The sequence below is a fragment of the Canis lupus genome, chromosome 23, assembly GCF_011100685.1.
Source record: "Canis lupus familiaris isolate Mischka breed German Shepherd chromosome 23, alternate assembly UU_Cfam_GSD_1.0, whole genome shotgun sequence".
Taxonomy (NCBI): domain Eukaryota; kingdom Metazoa; phylum Chordata; class Mammalia; order Carnivora; family Canidae; genus Canis; species Canis lupus.
The window spans coordinates 43,403,094-43,411,963 of NC_049244.1; the positions used below are offsets into that span (position 1 = coordinate 43,403,094).

At 36.8% G+C, this 8,870-nt stretch overlaps 1 long non-coding RNA gene across 1 annotated transcript; it reads right to left on the bottom strand.

The window, feature by feature from the left end:
* Positions 1-3,030: 3,030 nt before the first annotated feature.
* Positions 3,031-5,931, bottom strand: LOC111091962. The gene is made up of 2 exons (XR_005376735.1): positions 5,824-5,931; positions 3,031-3,529 (listed from the first exon to the last, which is right to left on the bottom strand). It is a non-coding gene; the product is annotated as an uncharacterized LOC111091962 (long non-coding RNA).
* Between the last annotated feature and the right edge of the window lie 2,939 nt (positions 5,932-8,870).

The following is an 8,870-nucleotide window of genomic DNA, read 5'->3' on the forward strand; positions in this document are numbered from 1 at the left end:
ACATCTCGTGAGTGCTTCCCCACCTTTCTTCCAGACTCGACTTTATTCTAACACACAGCCTGGGTTGAAAAATCACTGGTACAGTGCCCATTATTTGTATCAGAAATACCTAGGTTCTTGGGGTCTCAAGTGTGGGGCCCTTGGACCAAGTACCTGTGATACTAGCACACCTGGAAATTTGAAAACTGTAAATGACCGACAAGATTGTACTGGGATGATTGCAGGTGGTAGAAGCAAAGGGCAACCTAGGGAGGGGTCCACACAGGTGAGAATGTGGATGGGAGACGATGAGTCTGGAGGGTAAAAGAAGGGAGTGTAACTAAGTGCCAGCTAAGGAGCTTGACTCTTACCAGGCAGATGAGGAGGGCCACTGAGGGTTTTAAAGGTTCAAGTGATGTCCTCAGGGATGAATTTCAAAGGATCTTTCTGGTGGGAATGTGCGGGAAGGCCAATGTGAAAGCGATTGAAAAAGTCGAGGGGATGAACAGAAAGGATGGGAAAATAAAAGGTCCTATGTACACTTAAAAGAACAATTCACAGAATTTGGAGATGAATTGAGAAGAAGAAGAGTCTAGGAGGACTTCTGTGTTTGCTTGTTTTTGCTTGAGTGGCAGCAGCACTACCCTGGTTTTCTACTTGACATGTAATTAAAGGGAATGACACATACCCAATCCATGTTCTCGAGGAATGTTAAATAAAAATACATGAAAATGCAGAGAAACACACCATGTTGGCAGGTAGAAAAATGGAAACACTATGGGTCAATAAATGAACTTCCTTTAGGTGCTAACAAGAAATCTAGTCCATATGGCGAATTTTAGAATTCATAGTTGCATGCAATATCAACTAAACGCAGTTTTGAAAATTCAGACTTAGTATGGTAAGACTCAAAGGTAAAATCAGGTATTGTTCTGACCATTTCAGGTTTTCTTAAACTGACTTAGAACTGGTAGAAACAGCTCTGATCTGGAACTGGACCTCCCATGGCTCTACATGCTACACCGGATTGTCTCCAGAGCTAGAACCAGAGATAATTTTATTTTTGAGTGTGTTTGTTTAGTTGGGTTATGTTTCAAATTTTAATAACAATATGTGAGAAATAACTAATAAAATTGTTTTGAGGAGTGCTGTGAATGTAAAATATGAACACAGAATAATGTGCTTAATGAACTATAAAAATAAAAGGGTAGATTAATGTCCTGTGAAACTTTAGCAAGTTAATTACAATACACTGAGAGGCAAAAGCATATGTATTGTACTTAGCACGGTGTGGGAAGGGAATTTTACATATTCCTGGTTCATAGGTGATCACTGGTGTGCTGCATCACAGAAAGAAAAAAGGCATGATATTCATTAAGGACAGAGTGGGGAAATTAAAAATGAAGCAATTATGGCAAATGTGTGTGTTGTTTTCAAATTTTAATCATTTATTTAAATGTTCAAATGGCTTCCAAGTGCTATGTTTGGTTTGAAATAAAGTTACCTAAAAGTGAATAAAGTCATTTTTTTAGAGAGTTACATGCAAAGTGATAAAGTCACTGGAAATTGGAAAACTCCCATGGCTCCCACAAAATAATAGTGCGTGAAGGTATATGACTACATAAAAGAATTAGTTCATTCATTACTTGTTTAGTTAAGTAAGACTTTTAAGAAATAAGAAAATAGCCATGTCATCTTTTCTTATTACAAGCAAAAAATCATACTCATTGCAAACTTTTCAGAAAATTATGAAGAAAATACATTCTACCCAGAGATAACTGCTACTAATATTTCGAGTTATGCATCCTTAGAAAATAGACTTGGAGCTTAACTGCCTTGAGCTGTTTGTGTAACCCGCTCTTTTTCTCTTAATAATGTGGTATGTACACTTTTTAATGTCAACCATTTTAAATGATCGTAAACCCCCCCTAACAATGGACATTAAGTTCTTACCATTTTAAGAAATATAAACGAAACTGCAATAAGCACCCTTGTACATATACCCTCAACACACTTACCTAATTACATTCTTAGGAGAACTATCTAATAACCTCAATTTATATTTCTAAATTGATGTCTATAAAGGTATCAGTGCACAACTCACACTCACATTAATACTAAAAATGTTGATGTTTAAGCCCTAACAAATTTCTTACCTGAAAAATATCTGCCTAGACAACTTTTCATGTTTTATGGGCACATATATTCTTTTATGCATGATCCTACATTTTCTTTGTTGTATTGTTCATTATAAATTTCTGTGTAATTCAAACTATTTGCCTTTTCCTTAGAAAGTTATTCCTAGGGCAGCCCGGGTGGCTCGGTGGTTGAGCGTCTGCCCTCAGCCCAGGGCATGACCCTGGGGTCCTGAGATCAAGTCCTACATTGGGCTCCCTGCATGGAGCCTGCTTCTCCCTCTGCCTGTGTCTCTGCCTTTCTCTCTCTCTCTCTCTCTGTGTCTCTCATGAGTAAATAAATAAAATCTTTAAAAAGAAAGAAAGAAAGTTATTCCTACCTTAAAATAATAAAAATAATTTTCTAAGTATTCTTTTTATTTTGTGATTATTTTCTTCCCATTAAATCATTAATTCATTTCAGATTTTTGCATTAATTCATTTGAAATCTTTGGTATGAGGAAAGGATGCAGTATTTTTTAATCAAAATCAAATTGTTCCAATACCACTTATTCTTTAATCCATCCTCTCCTCTTGCCCCATAAGAAAAATGCCAACTTTATTATATGTTAAATTCATATATATATATATATATCTGTTTTGGGAATTTTTAGTGTATTCCATTGTTCCCCCCCCCCCCCCCCATTTTTAACCCAGGAACAATTTGATTATATTTTTATAATAGTCTTCCAATGTCTGGAAGAGCAAATCTTTCTTTTTTTATTTTAAATTATTTCTCTGGTTAAATTCACATATTTATTACTTTAATGAACAGAAAAATATTAAAAATGAATTAATATACAATCACTAATGTTTTAAATATTACTTCAGAAGAGTAATTCTATAGTGCCTATTGTAAAGGATAAGGCATAAGAAGTAATATTTACAGATTTTATTATACATAGAGCCTGTCTTTTCAAATTTCCTTAAGGTCCAGAGGCACATTTTATAAACATGCATTCTATTTTTTGGAGTAAGTGTTCCAAAATGTCTTCTTGACTTTCCTTTCATTTATTACATTACTTTTCTTCCCTTGAGTGATATTTTTCATTGGCTCTGCAGATGTTTTGTTTCCTGCTTCTTATGGCTGTGGAGGAGCTCAGCATGAGGCTAGGATTCCTGTGAGTGGACCCTCCTTGAACTCTCTCCCAGTTACCCCAGTTGATCATTAGACTTGTAGCTGGAGGGTTGGACACAGTGTATTGCTTGTGTTTGGCTGTTCAACTACCTCTTGCACTGAAGGACCCTGACATGGGGTGTGAGGCAGCCATACTGTATGCATTCTCGGATCACTCTCCTGTCCTTGGCTATGGATACATCTGCCAGCATCTTCTTGATCTCAGTAGCTTGACCATCGTGAGGACATCTCCACCTCACTAGAAGTGATGGGTGAAAGACTTGTGACTCAAGTGCTTTTGTTTGCTGCTTAACCTACCTACATATAAGTGAGGTTTAGTTTTTCCAAAACTATCCTTCAAGAAAGTAGATTTTGCCTTATATGTGACTTCTTATAAAACCTTCTCTTTTAGTGGGCTGTATCTCAATTAGTTTATTTTTAACCTAAAAAATTTGAAGGGAAGATCTCAGACTGAACGACTGTAGCCAATGGTAGACAGGTCTCACATGCAGCCTTGGCATTTATTCCTGGTGGTCTGACAAATGTGAACCATGTTTGAACTTTCCAATGGGAATATGTAAGTTGTTTGATTGATACAATTAAAATATTTTATAATGTTTTCTCCAAACTGCTCTACTTTCACCATCCCTTAAAGTCTAAAATGATTTCATTCTTTCAAATGCTCCAATGCTGAGACATTTTAAAGAAAACCAAAAAGAGCAGTATGTTGTTCAATTATTTCAAAGAGCTTTTCAAATGAGATGTAACCTCAATCTAGTGTGATCAGTAACAGCCACTCTCTATAGAAATTAAATCTTAGTAAATATTTTATTAAAATAATGCTATTTACTGGGCACCTGGGTGGCTCAGTTGGTTAAACTTCCAACTCTTGATTTCGGCTCAGGTCATCATCTCCTTGTTGAGATTCTCTACCTCTGCCCTCCCCCCACTCCACTTTCTCTCTCAAATAAATGAATAAATCTTTTTTTTTTTTTAAATCTACACACAATCCTAAAAAAAAAAAAATCTACACACAATCCTAGTGTTCAATTTTCATATATCCCCCAATGCCAGGGATCTATATTTAGCTTGTTACATCTAGACTTTCATTTATATAAGTAAAAGAAGAATGTAAGCTGTTTAACATTGTGAACATTCCTCAGCCCCTGTGTGCGAACTGTTACAAATACTGATGCGATTTGTGAGTACCTCTGGAACTAAGCCTTAGAACAAGAAGAGCAAGAAAATTGATGGTTGATACTATTGGGAAACTAATCTTTATTGTACAAGGTATATTATATTCACACTATCTGAAGTGAAAGGTTTTAAAAATTAGTCTCTTTCCCTTCCCTAGTTGCTTTGGCTACAAAAAACCTTCTTGAACTTGATACTGTACCCATCCCTGTGGCACAACCTGCAGTTCACCAAGACTTACAGATGTACTCAGCAAGAGCTGTGAACAAGAGTTCTGGGGGCCTGGGTGACCCAGTTGCTTAAGCATCTCGGGCTCTTGATTTTGGCTCAAGTCATGATCCCAGGGTCGTGAGGTCGAGCTCCACATAGTGTTCTACACTCAGTGGTGAGTCTGCTTGAGATTCTCTCTCTCCCTTCGCCCCACCCCCACCACTCATGTGTGTACGTGTGGGGTGTGTGTGTATGCATGTGCTCTCTCTCTCTCTCTCTCTCTCTGAGTTCTTTCTCCCAGAGTCTGAATGATGTCAATCCCAGAGTCCATATTTAGCTGTATGGTGCCAGTGCTGAGCACTGAACTCTTTGAGACCAAGGGGCCTATGTGTGTAGTAATAAATTTGCTTTTGCATGTTTCTGATAGACAAGACATATGAGATTCTCTGAGGTGCCTGGCCCAGGGCAAATTTACCTCTTTCTGAGTCTCTACTGCTCACTAATGAAGGACAGTGCTGGGGATAAGGTACCAGAGAGCCTTTCTGCTTTCCTCATGGCTCACTTCTGTTCCCATTCTTCAACCTAGCACCACTCAGAATTGCCTCACTTGTTAGCCCCCCGAGATTTAAAAAAAAGCTACATATTGAAACTCTATGTTGTCTATTGATTCCCTTCAAATTTTGTTATATCTGGCATATATGCTTCAGAGGCTATGTGTGTGTGTGTGTGTGTGTGTGTGTGTGATTATTGCCACTTTTGACTTTCATTAAGGATAGAATATACTCTATTTTTAGCTCTTTTCATTCATCCTGGCATGTTTTTGAGAAAAGAAAGAGAAAAGCATGCAGTCTCTGCTGACTGTTTTAAACATTCCTGAATACTTTTTAAATCTAAGAATATTTATGGCTGAATTCATAAAATTCATTGTATTCAGAATGAAAAGGCAGATTCAAGCACTTTAACTGGATTGTAAAAGTCACATAATAAAATTCAATAGCAATGTATTTAGGCCTTTAAGATAACATAAACTATTTAGGCCTCCTATGTCTATTTGTATTTTTAGATTATGGCCTAAAGCATGTAAATAATTATAAGAAAATAACATTGGAATCAGAACTAGAAAGATTAGCTGGAAATGAAAGTGCATACCTTTTGTCTGACAGCTGCAAAGTCTTGCTTAGACTCTGTTCAGATGTATTAATAGCACTATTATGACAGAACACAATGGTGTCATCATGTACAGGATATTTCTTCAGGCTGGGGAGCAATCGTGTGCAAGTGACATATTAACAAAGCACATTTGTTTCATTTTGATAGTGTTAATTAGTGCCTCTTCTATAATTATTGTCATCTGGTCTCGTTTTCACCTCCCTTCCTTTTGCTGGTAAAATCCAATTTTCATTTTAGGTGAGGTTAGCAGAGCGGGCCTCAACATAAAGAACTGTATGGATGAGACAGTACACAGGCTTCGACTTTAATATCAAAACAGGTTGAGTGTAAAAGAATCCAAGAAATGAGGAAAAATGACATAAGGAAAAGAATACATTTATACTGATATCCAGATGAGTCTTTGTAGACCATGGAACCGGGAATTCAAAGAGGATTCTGAAGAGTCTATCTGTACATTCATCCAATTTCAATACAAAAATATATTATAACTTGCTTAATTGAAAAAGTTCTGAGAAAACAGATAATTGAGTTAATGGAATTTTTACTCTGAAATTGATCTTTGTTTCAGTAAATATTGGTTAGAAAGCCTTCTAAAATAATTATTGTCAGTGCCTCCTTCTACTTTAGTAAAAGGCAAGCAGATATTTTGTAGAGATGGAAGATTATGTAATACTTTGGTTCATTTTGTTCACTAAATAATCTTTTTTTTAAAAAAAAGATTTTATTTGTTTATTCATGAGAGACACAGAAAGAGAGGCAGAGACACAGGCTGAGGGAAAAGCAGGCTCCATGCAGGGAGCCCGATGCAGACTCGATCCCAGGACTCCAGGATAATGCCCTGGGCTGAAGGCGGTGCTAAACCACTGAGCCACCCGGACTGCCCTAAATAATTTAGTCTTAAACTAGCATACTGATTGATTAAAACTTCATCAGGGGAACTGTAGCACAAAATCTAGTAGTTAATATTTTGAAAAGCTCCTCTGTTTTACTGTCATCTTAATTTTATTTAATTATATTTTATTTCATTTCATGTCATGTCATTTTTTGGTAAGAGTCTGGTGTAGACAGTTTAGATCTGCATTTCTGCATTTGTCTTGGAAGTGGTTTTGCTAATCTGTCCTCTTTCACGTACTTCAGAAAATCCCTGACACTTTTTCTCTCCTTCATACTATCAATTTTTCTCTCTCTCCTAGGTCATTCCCACTAATATGCAAACATTACTCTGCTCCCATTCCACTGTAGTCCTTTCCAATTATGCTCTTGTGCCCACCACATTACCCACACTTTGTTTTTCAGGTTCACCTCCATCTTGCTCAATTGATAGTCACACTCTCGACCCTTTTCTTACTAGACCCTTCACTGACATTTACTTACTCCATTGATCATTTTCCTTGGTATGCTTTCCTCCTCTTGGCTTTTAGCTCACCACACTATTTTGGTTTCCATCCTCCCTCTATGCTCATTCCTTTTCAATCTTCTTGTGCCTGGTTCTTCTGTGATCCTCTTAATGTTGGAATTTTTTCCCAATCTACACTTATTCTCTTGATGACCTTATCTAGACTCAGGACTTTACACATTATCTCTAAATCAAGAGCTCCCAAACATTTATCTCCATTCCAGACCATTCGCCTGAACTCCAGATGTGTATGTATATCCAACCACCTGCTCAGTGTCTCCACTCAGAAGTATAATAGATAAACTTAACATGTCCAAAACTGGACTCCTGATCTTCTTCCAAAAATCTACTCTACTTAGAGCTTCAGGAGACTGTAATGCTTTCGCTTTGGTTGCAAAACAAAGGTTGCTAGGATGACCAACCACCCAAGTTTCCTGGGGACTGAGGGAATCCTCAGGATGAAGAACTTTCAAACTTCAGCAACTGTGAAACTCCTGAGTAAACCAGAATAAGTAAACCTTATCAGTTGCTAAAACCAAGGACCTTAGGGCCATCCTTGATTCTTTCTCTCACATCGCATATCTAATATATAAGAAAATCCTGTTGGTTCTACCTATAAACTAAGTAGTTTGCACCATCTTCATTGCTATCACCTGGTCAAGCCACCACCCCTCTCTTGCATTCCTGAAACAGCCTCTAACTGGTCTTCCTATTTCCACCCTTCCTTCTTCTATCATGCATTTTCAACAGAGCTCCCTGAGTAATCTTTTTAAAAATATAAGCCAGATAATGATATTCCTTATTTCCCAAATTCTATAATCCCTTCCTGTTTCAGGGTGGAAGCTAAAATCTTCACATAACATCTGAACCTGCATGGTCTAACTCTAGCTCCTGTTTTATACGGGACCCCCTCCCACCAGCCTGTCAATTACTACAACTTGTATGATTATTTTCCTTGTTTATTGTGTTTTTAGTCACATTAGTTTCCTTACTGTTATTTTCTGTAGCTAGGCTACGACTTTAGGACTTTTTGCCTTGTCCATTCTTTCTGCGTAGAACACCCCACATATCTTCATGATTAGCTCTTTCATTTCCTTTAAGTCTGCCTCAAATGTCACTATTGTTATGATGATCATACCATTAAAAATTCCACTATCCTCCATTCCAGATCTCTCTTCCCATGTTCTATTTGCTTTTAATCTTTTAACATTCTACATAATTTATATATTTATTATATTTATTTTTCATGATCTGTCTACTCTTGGTAGGATATAAGATCCAGAAAAGCAAGATAATAAAAAAAAAACAAAACAAAACTCTTTCTTACTTGAGAAATACCAAGTGCCTAGAACAATACTAAATATTGAACAAAGGCATTTATTTAACTTCACTTCTGTAAGTACGTTTCAAGATCCCCCTATACCCATAGCTCTATCCCAGATACCTATAGAAGGTTCCAAAGATGAATAAGACATTGTCCTTAAATTTGAGGTACTTACCATCTGTTTGCAGAGTTGAGATATAATACAATTATTGTGGAAGTGATTAAACATTACAATGTGTGGTAATAGCTACAAGCCTTCTGACTATGAGAAAATCTGAGTTTTTTTTTAATCTGAAAAATTAGTTA